Below are 16546 nucleotides of genomic sequence, written 5' to 3'. Positions count from 1 at the left end.
TTGCTGGCATTACCAGTCAGCCAGAAGCCAGAATTGAACATTGTCAGCTCTGGCTCAGTGAGTAGCATTCACATCTTTATAGCAGAGTGGCCATCAGGAGAAGACTTTGCTGAGTAAAGACAAAATAGTGATATGCCCATATAGCAGGTTATTGGCAATTGCATTCTGATTGGTTGAGGTGTTGCCATGGCGAATGCATCATTAATGCTGATTCACAGTTAACTACCAAGCTCTGTTTAATGTAGAACCAGGCAGTTTGACAAACTTCTCAGGGCATTGATCTGAGAAATGAACAACCCTTGTTGCTACTGCATAGTAACAGCTAGCTTCACCTGTTGGTTCACTTGGAAAGAGAATGTATCTCAAAACTTTCAGCAATAGTTGAAGTGAGCTGTTTCATGCTGCTATTCTGCAGCAGCAGTTCTTGTGGTGCTCACCACTAACAGGATGCTGCCAAAGAGACGTCCTGTCTATCACACAAATGAGTAATGTGGTATTTGAATTTCAGTTCCGGTGCGATGCTAGATATTTAGGCTATAGACCTCTGACTGATAGATTCCATCAAACAGCAAGACTCTTTTTGCTGTTTGCAGTAAGCAAGGCACTGACTGTATGCAATCAGACTGTACTTGTAAAAATCATAATCATGTCCAACATTCGGTTTGATTCTGTAATTGGTCAACATGTGCTGAAATCCTGAGCGTGTGAAGAAATACATTGGCAACCAGTTGTTTAAATGGTCAGTCTGGTTCGCAGTGGGCAGCGCTCACATATACTGAATCAGCATTTCTCCCGAAGTTCGCACTAATGAGTGTTACTGATTATAACGAGGTCAGCCAGGTGGACCTCATAGAATATGAGCTCCCTGATCCGGAATGTTAACCTGGTCCAATCAGGGAGGCCTGCTGCAAATCAGAACAAGAGTGTAAGACATCCTACTTGCTCTGCGAGCTGGCTTTGAGGGAGCTGGGTCAGTTTCAAGGACTCTCCACTTGTAAATAAGAAGGGACTTGGTGATGGGATACCAGCCACTGTGCACTTATTTCAGTGGGAATGAGAGAAAAGTACGCTCTTGAAGAAATTTGCTTGCAACAGTCATCTTTGGATTGGGATAAGCATTTCTGGCATCATATTGTTATTTGTGAAGCTTGACTTGTTTGATTCTGCTGTCAAAGATTGGGCCTAGTATGTAGAAAGGATGCATTATTTTTTTCAGGCAATTATATTGTACAGCACAGAAACAGACCCTTTAGTCCAACTTGTCCATGCCAACCAGATATCCCTACCTAATGTAGTCCTATTTGCCAGCACCTGGCCCATATCCCTCTATACCCTTCCTATTCATATACCCATCCAAATGCCTTTTAAATGTTGCAATTGTACCAGCCTCCACCACTTTCTCTGGCAGCTCATTTCATACACTCCCCACCCTCTGAGTGAAAAAGTTACCCCTTAGGTCCCTTTTATATCTTTCCCCTCTCACCCTAAAACCTATGCCCTCTGGTTCTGGACTCCCCATCCCAGAGAAAAGACCTTGTCTATTTATAAATCACACAACACCAGGTTATAGTCCAACAGGTTTATTTGGAAGCACTAGCTTTCGGAGTTCTGCTCCTTCATCAGGTGGTTATGGAGAATGAGATTGTAAGACACAGAATACATAGCAAATGTTTACAGTGTGATATCACTGAAGTTAAATATTGAAAAAGACCTGGATTGTTTAAGTCTCTCATCTGTTAGAATGACCATGTTGGTTTCAGTTCTTTCAGATGTATATCACAAAACAGTTTTTAAAAAGTTACATTCTCAAGTGAACTTTAACAATTGGTGTCACATTGGCCCAGATAATGCACTGAAGGTGTGAGCTGCCCTGTGTGAGGCTGTCTGTGCCACAATGTTCAAACTGATTCTCCTCTAAAATACAGATTTACAGAGTCTGACATGGATTCATGCAGTTTTTGAGCAAAGTAAAGTGTAATTCTGCAAGTAAAAATTCACCCCACAAACTTATATGGGTATGTGTGCATGTGGGGTGTGTGTGTGTGTGTGTGATGAGTGGCTGTAAGAGAGAGAGAGTGTGTGTGTGTGTGTGATTAGAGGGGTATAAGTCTGTGAGAGGGTGTGTGTGGGAGTTTATGTGTGAGCGTATGAGAGAGGGTGTGTGTGTAGTGTGATGGGGTCACCTATAGTGAATCCAAGGTCCCGGTTGAGGTCATTCCCATGGGTACCAAACTTGGTTATCAGCCTCAGCTTGGCCACTTCTCATTGTTGCCTGTCCCAAAGTCCACTTTGGAGGACGGTCACCCGAAGGTCTGAGGTAGATGGTACCTTGTCACGGTAGATGCTGCAAGACATGTTAGAATGTCGATACCACCATTACGCATGGGGACACCTCCCACCATATACGTGGCAGGTACTAATGCAACTCAGCCAATGTTGTCTATCTCATACGCTGCAAGCAAGGATGCCCTGAATCAAGATTAGAGTGTTTTTGCCCAAAACGTCGATTTTCCTGCTCCTTGGATGCTGCCTGACCTGCTGTGCTTTTCCAGCACCCCTCTAATTTTGACTCTAATCTCCAGCATCTGCAGAACCCACTTCTGCCAAGAATGCCCTGAGGCATGGTACATTGGTAGACTAAGCAGAGGCTACGGCAATGGATGAATGGGCACCGCACAACAATCAATGGACAGGAGTGTTCCCTCCCAGTCGGAGAACACTTCAGTGGTCCGGGACATTCAACCTTGGACTTTCGGGTGGCTATCCTCTAAGGTGGACTTTGGGATAGGCAACAATGCAAGTGGGAGAAAGTGAGGACTGCAGATGCTGGGGATCAGAGCTTAAAAATGTGTTGCTGGAAAAGCGCGGCAGGTCAGGCAGCATCCAAGGAGCAGGAGAATCGATGTTTCGGGCATAAGCCCTTCTTCAGGAATGAGGAGGGTGTGCCAAGCAGGCTAAGATAAAAGGTAGGGAAGAGGGACTTGGGGGAGGGGCGTTGGGAATGTGATAGGTGGAAGGAGGTTAAGGTGAGGGTGATAAGGTGAGGGTGATAGGCTGGAGAGGGGGTGGGGGCGGAGAGGTCAGGAAGAAGATTGCAGGTCAAGAAGGCGGTGCTGAGTCTGAGGGCTGGGACTGAGAAAAGGTGGGGGGAGGGGAAATGAGGAAGCTGGAGAAATCTGCATTCATCCCCTGTGGCTGGAGGGTTCCTAGGCGGAAGATGAGTAAGTCCCTCCTCCCTACCTTTTATCTTAGCCTGCTAAGGAGATTCTCCTTCTCCTTGGATGCTGCCTGACCTGCTGCGCTTTTCTAGCAACACATTTTTAAACAATGCAAGTGGCCAAGCAGAGACTGATAGCCAAGTTCTGAAATTCATATACACTACATCAACTGAATTTCCCTCATCCATCTATTTGGTCACCATCTCAAAGAACTCAATAAGGTTTGTGAGGCCAGACCTACCCTTCACAAAACCGTGTTGACAATCTCTAATCAACATATTCCTCTCTAGATGATAAGTCCTATATCTTATAACTTTGGGTTTGGAGGGATGTGGGCCGGGTGCTGGCAGGTGGGACTAGGTTGGGTTGGGTTATCTGGTCGGCATGGACAGGTTGGACCGAAGGGCCTGTTTCCATGCTGTACATCTCTATGACTCTATGACTTTACCCACAACCAAAGTAAGGTTCACTGGTCTATAATTATCAGGGTTGTCTCTACTCCCCTTCTTGAACAAGGGACAAGGGTTTAATTTATCTAAATTAAACTCCAGCTGCCACTCCTCAGCCCATTGGTCCATCTGATCAAGATCCTGTTGTAATCTGAGGTAACCTTCTTCAATGTCCACTACACCTCCGATTTTGGCGTCATTTGCAAACGTACTAACTATACCTCCTATGTTCATATCCAAATCATTTATGTAAATTTTGAAAAGTAGTGGACTCAGCACGGATCCCTGTGGCATACCAGTTTTGTATTGAAATAGCTAGTTCTCCCTGTATTTTATGAGACCTAACATTGCGAACCAGTCTCCCATGGGGAACCTTGTCGAATGCCTTACTGAAATCCATATAGATCACATCTACTGCTCTGCCCTCATCAATCCTCTTTGTTACTTCTTCTAAAAACTCAATCAAGTTTGTGAGACATGATTTCCCATGCACAAAGCCATGTTGACTATCCTTAATCAGTTCTTGCCTTTCCAAATACATGTACATTCTGTTCCTCAGGATTCCCTCCAACAACATGCCCACCACCGAGGTCAGGCTATCTAGTCTATAGTTTCCTGGCTTGTCCTTACCACCCTTCTTAAACAGTGGCACCACGTTTGCCAACCTCCTGTCTTCCGGCACCTCACCTGTGACTATGGATGAAACCAATATCTCAGCAAGAGGCCCAGCAATCACTTCTCTAGCTTCCCACCGAGTTCTAGGGTACACCTGATCAGTTCCTGGGGATTTATGGGTTTCTTTTCCCTGGGGTGGGGGAGTCCAGAACTAGAGGGCATAGGTTTCGGGTGAGAGGGGAAAGATATAAAAGAGACCTAAGGGGCAATATTTTCACGCAGAGGATGGTACGTGTATGGAATGAGCTGCCAGAGGATGTGGTGGAGGCTGGTACAATTGCAACATTTAAAAGGCATCTGGATGGGTATATGAATAGGAAGGGTTTGGAGGAATATGGGCCGGGTGCAGGCAGGTGGGACTAGATTGGGTTGGGATATCTGGTCGGCATGGACAGGTTGGGCTGAAGGGTCTGTTTCCGTGCTGTACTTCTCTATGACTCTAAGACTAACTGAGCTGTCAGGCTTCACAATCGGTACAACCGGTGCTGCCCATTCTGCAATCTGCACTGGTTTGATGATTTCTTCGCTCTCCAGCCTCCTGTGTTCCACCTCTACTTTTACCCGTAAGGCTAATGGTACCAGGCAGGCCTTGCAAAACTGTAGAATTGCTTCTTAGTCAACATGTAAAATGGCTTTGGCCCCTTTGATAGTTCCAAGCCCTTCCTGAAAAGCTCCTGGGTATTTCACTAGGACTTCACTGAGGCAGCCATTTTGTATTCAAAAAATGTTGAACCAATCAGGGTGAATCCTTCTCGACCAATTGTTCTAGTAGGCTTGGGCTTGAGCCTTTTACTACCATCAGTGGTAACTGTACCAACTGCTTCTCATAGGAGACCGGAACCAAAGTCATAGCCTTTATTTGCAATGGTTCCCCCGTGTATGTGCTCAGTCTGGCTGAGGTTTTGTGCAAACTGAAGGGTTGGAGTCCCAAATGAATCTTGTTAAAGACAGATTCTGCAACCACATAAAGCTGGATCAGTATCAACCTCCATGGGAACTGAGTGACCATTTAACCAAACATTAATTTTAAGTGGTTCCAATTTGGATGTTGCTAAGCCATTTAATTGTTCCAACCCACATATAGAGGAATTTTCCAAGGTGTGCACTCTCCTGGGTACCGGCCTGTGAGTTGTCTTACTCAAGACAGACTGTGTAAGACTCCTTTGCTGTCTTGAGTCTACATATTGGCAGCAACTACAATGGTTTGCCAGCCCAGATCCTGAAGAACCTTTTAACCACTTGGCTGAGCCTGGCTTTGTTGTGGGGGGTCTGCTGTGGGTTGGCCTAGGGTCCCCCTGCTCAGGATATGTCCTGCGTGAAGCTCTTCACTCAAGTGGTGTTCCCCAAGCTCAGCTGGACCGGTGAGGGTGACTACTTCCATTGGGATGCCCTGCAGCTCCCATGCTCCACTTGTCACATTTCCTTATGACAAGGCCAGCTGCAGTGCCTGCTTGAAGTTCAGTTAAGCTTCAGCTAGTAGGCACCTCTGCATGGTTACATTATTAATCCCACATACCAAACAGTGTCTCCCCATCTTGTTCAGAGTTAACCCAAAATCACATGCCTTTGCCAGTCTTCTTAACCTCGTTGAAAATCCCAATATGGATTCCCCTAGTTCTCAACAGCCAAATAAAACCAATAGTGTCTTTTGATTAGAGGAGGTTTGGGGTTATATTATTCCAGGAAGATTTTAGTGTCTGGTGCCTCTGGGAAAGTTAAGCCCCTTGTAACCAAAGAATGCTGTGGGTCCACAAGCAGTAAGAAGGACTATTCATTGCTTTTCATCTGCCTGGAAAAGATATTGCATTCTTTCCACATACTGGGCCCAGTCTTCGACAACAGGATCAAACCAGTTGGACTGAAGGGTCTGTTTCCGTGTTGTACATCTCTATGACTCTATGTGTCAAGCTTTCCAAATAAAGGCATAATGCCAGAAATGCTTACCCCAACTCCACATGACTGTTCCAAGCAAATGTTCTTGAAGCACATCCTGTTTACCCCTGTCGCCACTGAAATATCTGCATAGAGGCCGGTATCCTGTCACCAAGTCACCCTTTAGTTACTTGTGCTCAGTACACTGGGCTGTGACCAGCCAGCTCAGAGTCAGTCCCCAAACTGACCCCAAAAGGAGCACTGCAGTCAGCCTGAAAATTACAGATCCTTCTGTTCCCTCTGAACTTTCCACAATGTCTCAGCACTCTCTCTCAGCTGGGCGACCTCATCATCTTTCAGAGTTTGATTGATGACATCAGTTAGATCGTCTGCACTGAGTACATACGACAGGCTGAGGAAGACTTCATCCTCTATGCCATACATACCCTTTACCATGCTGGATACTGGGCAAATCTGTTTCAGATTCTTCCCAATGGATTCAGTCAGTTCAGCAACACTGAGGCCAATGGCCCAGTTACTATATCCTTTCAGGTTAATCACTTCATAAGCACTATCTGCCACCATTTTGTGGATGTCTTTCCAGTTCTCCTTATCCTGAGCAGTTCCAATATCAGGGCTCAGCTGCTGCAGTCCAACTCCCACTACATTGACAACACTCCAAACGGAAACAGTAGAATCTCGGTGTTCACCGAGCACACAACCATGGCAACTGGATGGATGGAGCCCATGTTTCTCAGCCACCAGGTAATGGAATCGAGTAGAATCCAAATGCTACCAGTCACACGGTTCTTTGGAAACCTGCTCATCTTCCACCGTATGTACGCCAGAATATCAACTGGATTGGATACTACAATGAGTGTGCAGTTGAGGTTGTACTTTACAATCTGGGTATGATGAATTTAAAGATGTTGACATTTCTCTGGACCAGATTCAGTCGGCTCTCACCCTCTTGTTGACAAGTTCCAGTAACGACCACAACTCAAGAATTAGCAGTTAACATATAATCTTTATCAGCCATAATCTTTGGAGTTTTGAGAAACAGGCTGCCATGAAGAAGATCCATCATTTCTCCCATCAGTTTGTCTTCCAGAACATCAACAAAGGCCACCTTATTGGTTAGTTCCCTTAAAAGAATGCTAACAGCACACGCCATCCCAATCTGGCCCACACCTACAATGGTGACCTTATTTCTTGAGGCTTCAGATCCATCTCGAGAAACAGGACGAATAAGTTTCTGCAGGACTTCCTGAGTGGCCTAGGTTACAACCCCAATCATAGTCAACAAGGTCCGCCTGATTCCAATCACTACAATTCCCAAATGGAAAATGAGGTACTGTTCTTCCAGCTTCTGCTCACTGCAGTAAGCCTAAGACAGGGATGTTGACCTGGGAACATGATGGTTTGTTAAAGTGGCAGGCTGGAAGCTCAGGGTCTTTTTTACAGACAGAACGTAGGTGTTCTGTGAAGTGGTCACGCAGTCTACGCTTTGTTTCCCCAGCGTAGGGGAGACCAAATTATAAGTAGCAAATGCAGTAGACTAGATTAAGAGAAGTGCAGGTAAAGCACTGCTTCACCTGGAAGATGTGTTTGGACTGTTGGATACTGAGGAGAGACAAAGTAAATAGGCATGTGTTACCCCTTCTACGGTTGCCAGGAAAGATGCTGTGGGAGTGATGTTGGGATTGAAGGTGGATTGGACCAGGTGTCCCGGAGGAAACGGTCTTACAGAAGGCTGACAGGGGAGGGGAGGTGGCACCCCCTGGAGGTGATGGAAATGGCGACCAATGATCCTCTGGATGTGGATGTGGATGCTGGTGAGGACAAGGGGGACTCTATCGCTGTTGTGGAAGGAAAGAGAGGGGGTGAGGGTAAAGTGCAGAAGATGGATCAGACCCAGTTGAGGGTGCTGCCAAGTACCATGCTGAGGAATCCTCAATTTAGGAACAAGATGGAAATTTTGGAAGCCCCTTGTCAAAGTTGGCATCATCAGAACAGCCATGACAGAGACAGAGAAACTGGGAGAATTAAATAGAGTGTTTACAGGGAGCAGGGTGTGAGGATGTGTCCTCCAGGTAGCTATGGGAGTTGATTGGCTTGTAGTGGACATTGCTAGCCAGCCTATCCCCAGAAAGGGGAACACAGATGTTGAGGAAGGGAAGGGAGGAGTCAGATTTGGACCGAGAGTGAGGTGGAAACAGAAAGTAAAATTGATAAACATTTACAATGTCAGGTGAGAGAGGGAGCAGCATGGATGATATCATTGATATCCTGGAGAAAGTGGGTTGTGGGTGGCAGCCAAAATAGGATGGAACAGGAAATGTTCCATGTACCGCACAAAGAGACAGGCATAACTGGGGCCCTGAAGAATTTCTGAAGAAAGGCTCGTGCCCGAAACGTCGATTCTCCTGCTCCTTGGATGCTGTCTGACCTGCTGCGCTTTTCCAGCAACACATTTTCAGCTCTGATCTCCAGCATCTGCAGTCCTCTCTTTCTCCCATGCAGGTACCCTTCTGACCTGAAGAAAATTAGAGGAGTTAAAATAGAAGTTATTTAGAGTAGGATGAGCTCAGCCAGGTGGAGGAGGGTGCTGGTGGATGGGGACGGTTCAGGCCTTTTTTCCAGGAAGAGCTCACCACATTAAATGACCCATTTGGCTGCAGAGTCGACAAGACTGAGTTACGCCCATTGGAAGATCAAGTGAGGGCAATCAAAGATGTCCTGGCTCCCACGTCTATACTGGATCCCTGGTGATCCCTGGAATGGTAGGCCTAACATATGATGAACGGCTGAGGATCCTGGGATTGTATTCATTAGAATTTAGAAGGTTGAGGGGAGATCTAATAGAAACTTACAAGACAATGCATGGCTTAGAAAGGGTGGATGCTGGGAAGTTGTTTGTTAGGCGAGGAGACAAGGACCCGTGAGCACAGCCTTAGAATTAGAGGGGGTCAATTTAGAATGGAAATGAGGAGACATTTCTTCAGCCAGAGAGTGGTGGGCCTGTGGAATTCATCGCCACGGACCATGGACCACAGTAGAGGCCGGGATGTTAAATGTCTCAAGACAGAGATTGATAAATTCTGAATCTTGCAAGGAATTAATGACTATGGGGAGAGTGCAGGTAAGTGGAGTTGAAATGCTCATCAGCCATGATTGAATGGTGGAGTGGACTCAATGGGCCGAATGGCCTTACTTCCACTCTTATGGTCTTATGGAACTTAGGTCTTTCCTTGGGCTAATGAAAATTATTATGAAAAGTTCCTACATAACCTGGCCTTCATCCTGATATTGTTGCACCAACTCTTAAAGAAGGGTCAGCCTTGGAAATGGTCACATAGCCAAGCTATAGCTTTCAGGGAAGTGAAGAAACAGCTATCATCCAGTAAGGTGTTGGCACATTATGACCCCAAGTGAGATCTTTTATTGACATGTAATGCCTCCCTGTACAGCATTGGGGTGGCATTAGCTCCGAGGTGGCCCGAGGGAGAGGAACACCCAATTGTGGATGCATTCAGGACTTTGGCTAATGCAGAGCATAAATAGTCCAGATAGAGAAGGAAGATTCAATGGTCAAATTTGGAGTCAGGGATACCTTTAAGGACATACATTTGTATTAATAACAGATGACAAGCCCCTGCTGGTCTACTTAAAGAGGAAAGGCAGTGCTGCCCATAGTTTCAGCCGAATTCAGTGCTGAGCCCCAATTCTAATTGGTGTAGAGTTGCAAGTTGGAACACCAGTAGCAAATGCAATTGCATTGAGCCACCTCCTGATACAACAACTGGAAGGGTCTGGAATGGTTTTAAATTTTCTGGGCACATTTCCAGTCACAGCTGCCAATATCAGGATTTGGACACAGAAAATTCCAGTCCTGGCATAACTGAAACAGCTGCTGGTGATGCAGGAAATCAAAGGGCCGTAACAACCAGAACTGAAACTTCTTTGGACCCAGAGAGACCCGATCACAGGAGAGGATGACATATTATGGGGAGCAAGAGTGATTATCCCGGTCAAAGGTCATCGCCAGATACTGGTTAAACTCCACCAGGGTCATCCAGGGGTTTCCAAAGTGAAGATGTTGGCGAGACATTATGTCTGGTGGTCAGGATTGGATGCAGACATAGCTGTGTTTGTGGGGCAGTGCCCAGAGTGCCAACAAGGACAAAAATTGCCAGCACTCTGTCACTTTTGTGGGAACAGCCAGATAAACCCTGAACTTGGTGACACATTGACTATGCAGAATCTTTTAGGCTACATGTTCTTAGTCACTGTGGATACCCACTCAAAGGGACTGGTCCTTCATACAGCTCATTTGTCAAACATAGGGATGACAATAAAAAACTGCGCGCAATTTTTGCAATTCACGGAATCTTGGAAGTGTTGGTCACAGACAATAGGACTTCGTTTACCAACAGGTAATTTGAGTAGTATTTCCTAAAGCCGAATGTTATTCGGCATATAGGGACAGTTCCATACCATCCATCATCCAATGGTCTGGCAGGAAAAGGAATCTGAACTTTAGCAGGCTTGAAAAACAGCCTAAAGTTTTACTAGATACCAAACTGTCCTGGTTCCTGTTTGATTATAGGACTACCCCATATGCAACTATAGGCATAGCTCCAGCAGAGTTGCTAATGAGAAGAAGACTCTGCACCAGGTTAAATCTAATCTTCCTGGTCTTGGGGGTGAGGGTAAAATGGCATCGGGAATGCAAAAGTCAGACCCAAGACTATGCTAAGCGGGAGAGACAACATATGGACTATATGAAAACTGCAAACTCACAAACATTGTGAGAGGAAAATGTGTCCGGCTCCTTGACTGCCTTTCAGACTATTCAGAAACCCGTGGGTTCTCACTCTCTGTCAAGCATTTAAAATATTTCAGAATCTGAGATGGATATGGCAGGTATCATTGCCTCAATGCCTTTGCCACCTGAAGAAGGGAATGAAGTTTTTGCAATTATATCTCTGCCTATAAATTCTGTGCCTGTGTTCTTCCCTCCACTTCACCTGACAAATAAGCAGCGCTCTGAAAGCTGTGATTTCAAGTAAACCCGTTGGACTATATCCTGATGTTGTGTGACATCTGAATTTCTTCTGAGATACTCCGGTGTAAGAGGCAAGTTACTGTGCATTACACACCACCAGTACCAGAGAGAGATTTGGAGGTACCTGACCTGGTGCTAAACCGCCCCAGGAGGAACTACAAAAAGAAAAGAGTAGGACTCGGAGGGGGAGGGCTGCAGTGATCGTAATGAGGTCGGCCAGTTGGACCTCATGGAATCTGAGTTCCCTGATTAGGGCTGTAATCTGGTCCAATCAGGGAGTCCTGGCTGACAGATATAAACAGGAGTGTCAGACATACTGTTCACTCTGAGAGCTGGCTTTGAGGGGGCTGGATCAGTGTCAAGGTAGTGTCAAGATCAGTGTCTCCTATAAGTAAAGGGTGACTGGTAATGGGATACTGGCATCTATAGAGTTATTTCAGGGTGCATTCTCCATGACACCTCTACCATTATAGATTCACTTACCAACCAATCAGCACTCTCTTTACATGCAGTATAAATGTTGGATTTCTCTTTGAATTTATATTCTTATAAATTGTCCTGATAAGTGCAAGACTGATATCTGGGATGTCAAGAGACTGGATCAGTTGGGAATATCTTCACTAGGGTTTCGAAGAATAATGGGTGGTTTCATAGACATCTATAAAATTCTGCAAGACTGGACATGGGTAAACACAGGAAGGGGAATCTAGAGAAGGGATCAAAAGTGTAAGGATATAGGATAGGCCAGAACAAAGAAGTGGAGAAATGCTTCATCCAGACAGTAGTGAGCCTGTGGAATTTGCTGCCACGGACCGTGGTTGAGGTCAAAGCATTGAATTAGACATCATACTTAGAGCTTAAGGTATCAAAGGTGGTGAGGAACAAATAGAGACATGGTATTGAGTTGAACAATCAGTCATGATCATACTGAATGGCACAACAGGCTCCAAGGGTTGAATGGCTTACTCCTGGTCCTACTGCTATGCTTCTAAGACGGAAGTTAAAAATCACACAACACCAGGTTATAGTCCAGCAGGTTTATCAGGAAGCACTAGCTTTCAGAGCGCTGCTTCTTCATCAGATGGTTATGGAGCAGGACCTGCTTCAGGACTTGATGAAGAAGCAGCGCTCTGAAAGCTAGTGCTTCCTGATAAACCTGCTGGACTATAACCTGGTGTTGTGTGATTTTTAACTTTGTACACCCCAGTCCAATACCAGCTCCTCAAAATTTAATTGTCTTTTTTGTTGAAGTATTAGGTCATTCAATCCCCAGATTTATCCACTGATCCATAAATGATTAGACAAGTAAGTAATTTTATGTTTTGCTTTGGGAGGACTATCTGGTGCCAGGATTGGGGATGTCACTGAGAAGCTGCAGGGCATCCTGAAGAAAAAGGGTGATAAGGAAAACATTGTACCAACAATATAGGTAGAACAAGGGATGAGGTTTTGCATGAAGTGTTCAGGAAGATAGGCAGTAGAAACAGGACCTTGAAGGTTGTAATGTTAAGATTACTTCCAGTAAAGAAATAAGGGAGTAAAGCAGATGGATGCATGCGTCAAGAGTTGGTGCAACAGGGAGTGTTTAAGATTCCTGGGACTGTTTCTGGAAAATGTAGGACTGCGACAAATGAGACGGTCTGAACATGAACCAGAATGGAATCAACATCTTTGTGGAAATGTTTACTAGTGCTGTTGGGAGCATTTTAAACTAGTTTTAGCAGGGACAGGAGCCACAGTGCATTAGTTTAATGTGACACAGCATAACTTAGAAAAGGAGACAAGTTCAGCCATGTGGTGCCTCAAAGGCAAGTCTGGATGGCCTCTACTTTAATGCCAGGAATATTAGAGGTAAGATGATGGACTGACACGTAGGACTGCAATGTTGTCATTGGAGAGACGTGGTTGAGGGAGGGACAAGACTGACAACTTAATATTCTGGGATGAAGGACCTCCAGGTTGGACAGGGGAGAGTGTAAAGGTGGAGGTGGTGTTACGTTATTAGTTAGGGAGTTAGTTACTGCAATAAGGTCAGACAATACGTTGGAAGGGTCATCAAGTAAGGCTCTGTTGGTAGAGTTTAGGAATAAGAAGGGAGCAGCCACACTGTTAGGAATATACTATAGGTCCCCAAACACTCAGTGGGCAATTGAGGAACAGGTATGTAGACACTTCACTAAGGCATATAAAAATAATAATAGGGAAATATTAGGGAATTTTAACTTCCTGATAATTGGGATAACCAGAGTATAAAGAGGTTAGAGGGGGCAGAATCCTTGTAATGTACTCAGGTGAGCTTTTTATCTTAACATGTAGAAGGTCCAACAAGGGACAGTATGGCGTTGGAGCTCATTCTAGGGATGAAGCCAGACAGATGTTTGAGGTGACAGTGGGGAGCATGTTAGTGATAGAGAAACCCCATATTGTATTCTTTTAGATTTGTAATGGAGAAGGAGAAAGGGGATCTGCAAAAGAGAGTTTTGGATTGGAGTAAGGCAGATTTAATTAAATTAAGGCAGTATCTGGCCAGAACAAGTGGGAATAGCCATTTGAGGGTAAACCTACAGCAAAACAGTTGGAGGCATTAAAAAGGTCTGGGGGGAGTACTGGCCCAACATGTTCCCTTTCGGGTGAAATGCAGAAGCAATCAGCCCAGAGAAGCTTGGATACTGAGGACTGGACAGAAAGGAAAAGAGAGCTGGAAATAGGTACAATGGGAGCAGAACAATTGAGGCCCAGGAGGAGTATGGGAAATGCGGGAGGGACTCAAAAAGCAAATGGGAGAGCAAAGAGAGGCTTGAAATAACACTGACGGACAAGTTTAGGGAGACTCCCAAAATATTCTACAAGTATATTAAGGGGAAGAGAATAACCAGGAAAAGAGAAGTGTCTAATCAGAACCAAGGAGGCAATCTATACTTGAGGCTGAAGGGCATTGGTAGAGAGTTAAATGAGTATTTCACATCTGTCTTTAATCAGGACACGGAGGGTGTAAGTACAGAATTCAAGAAGATGGACTGTGAAGTTTTTGAGCAGATTGATAGAAGAAGCAAAGTGGTATTGGAGGCTTTGGTGGATTTAAAAGGGGATAAATCCCCAAGTCTGGATGAGCTGTATCCCAGAGTGCTGTGGGAGATGAGGGAGGAAGTTAAACAAAGTTTGAAATCATCTCTGGCCACAGAAGAGGTGCCAGAGGACTGGAGGACAGTTAAAGTGGTTACACTTTACAAGAAGGGTGGTAAAGATAGACCAGAGAACTATAGATAAGTCAGACTCACCTCAGTGGTGGGGGAACTATTGGAGAAAACACCAAAGGAGAAAGTTAATCTCCATTTAGAGAGGCAAAGTTTGATCACCAATAGTCAGCACAGCTTTGTCAGAGAGAGACCACGCCTCACAAATCTGGTGGAAGTTTTCAAAGAGGTGACCAAGTGTTTGGATGAGGGTAGGGCAGTTGCTATGGTGCATATGGGTTTAAGCAAGGCCTTTGACAAGGCCCCACATAGGAAATTGATAAAGAAGGTAAAAGCTCATGGGAGTAGAAAGTGAGGACTGCAGATGCTGGGATCAGAGTCAAGAGTGTGGTGTTGGAAAAGTGCAGCAGGTCAGGCAGCATCCGAGGAGCAGGAGACTCAACATTTCTGGCATAAGGCCTTCATCAAGAATAAAGTGCTTATTCCTGATGAAGGGTTTATGCCCGTAATGTCAATTCTCCTGTTCCTCGGATGCTGCCTGACAGGCTGTGCTTTTCCAGCACCACACTCTCAACACTAAAAGCTAATGGGATCCAGGGTAACTTGGCAAGTTGGATGCAAAATTGGCCGAATGTCAGGAGACAGAGGGTGGTGACAGAAGGCTGTCTGTGTGACTGGTGCATAGTGTGTGGTGATGTATGACAGGGATCAGTGCTGGATCTCTTATTGTTTGTGGTATTCATAAATGATTATAGATGACAATGTGGGGAGGATAATAAGTTTGAGGATGACACAAAGATTGGCTGGGTTGTTGATAGTGAGGAGGAAGGTGTTAAGTTACAGGAGGATATAAATGGATTGATCAGATGGGCAGATCAATGGCAGATGGAATTTAACTCTGATAAATGAGAAGGGACACAGAAGGAACTAGACAATGAAGTACTCAATGAATGGCAAGACATTAGGAAGCTCCGAGGAATTGTGGGATCTTGGGGTAAGTGTTGCACAACAGATTAATAGGGTAATTAAGAAGGCATACGGGACACTTGCCTTTATCAGAAATGGATTATATGAGCAGGGAGATCATGTTGGAGCTGTGCAGAACTTTGGTTACTACAGCCTTCCTTATCTCTTCATGTTCCTCCAACTCCACATAATTCCCACTCCACATTCAGCTCCTTCAACCATCCATATCTATGTAAACTCCTCCAAACTCCTACAGTGCTACCTGCCTCTAAAATCTCCTCCAGCTCCTACATCATTCCCTTATCTATGCAACTCCACCAGCCTCTATATCCACCCCTAACTCTTTAAGATCAAAACATACATGAGCAGGCCATTAAACCCAAAGAGTCTGCTCTGCTATTTAATCGTAGCTGATACATTCTTCAACTGCATTCTCCTGCCTTCTCCCCGTAACCCTTGATCCCCTTACTAACCAAGATCCTATCTATCTCTGTCTCAAATACAATGATTTAGCCGCCACAGCCTCTCCAGCAATGGGTTCCACAGATTCCTCATCTCAATTCTAAAGGGTCGTCCTTTCAATTTGAGGTACTAGTCTCCCTTGTCAGTGAAACCATCTTCTCCATGCCCACTCTATCCAGGCCTGCCAGTGTTCTGTAAATTTCATTGTTCTAAACATTGTGTACAGACCAAAAATCCTCATACGAATCTTGGAATCATCATAGAATCCATACAGTGTAGAAGCAGGCCATTCGGCCCATCGAGTCCACAACAGCCCTCCGAAGAATATCCCACCCAGACCCACCCCCCTTCTCTAACCCTGTAACTCTATTTCCCATGGTTAACCCACTAAGCCTATACATGATGGGCAATTTAGCATAACCAATCCTCCTAACCTGCACATCTTTGGACTGTGGGAGGTAACAGGACCAACTGGAGGAAGCCCACGCAGACACGGGGAGAATGTAAAACCTTCACACAGACAGTTGCTCAGATCCCTGGTACTGTGAGGCAGCCAAGCTGTCTCTGTAAACCTTGTCTGGACCCCCTCCTAGGCTAAAACACCCTTTGTTTGATACGGGGCCCAAAACTGCTTGCAATATT

At 45.2% G+C, this 16546-nt stretch overlaps 1 long non-coding RNA gene and 1 pseudogene across 1 annotated transcript in view; one reads left to right on the top strand and one right to left on the bottom strand.

Moving 5' to 3' along the window:
* Window positions 1-16546, top strand: part of LOC148150499 (uncharacterized) — a 171391-nt gene that overhangs the window by 75675 nt on the left and 79170 nt on the right. The window lies entirely within an intron of this gene.
* On the bottom strand, window positions 6494-7301 carry LOC122548803 (L-lactate dehydrogenase B chain pseudogene; annotated as a pseudogene).

The sequence above is a fragment of the Chiloscyllium plagiosum genome, unplaced genomic scaffold (genome assembly GCF_037043375.1).
Source record: "Chiloscyllium plagiosum isolate Xiang-an unplaced genomic scaffold, Cpla_swu_hap1 HiC_scaffold_4, whole genome shotgun sequence".
Lineage (NCBI taxonomy): Eukaryota > Metazoa > Chordata > Chondrichthyes > Orectolobiformes > Hemiscylliidae > Chiloscyllium > Chiloscyllium plagiosum.
The sequence above is the reverse complement of the archived record's forward strand: the minus strand, read 5'-3'. Positions and strand labels throughout refer to the sequence as shown.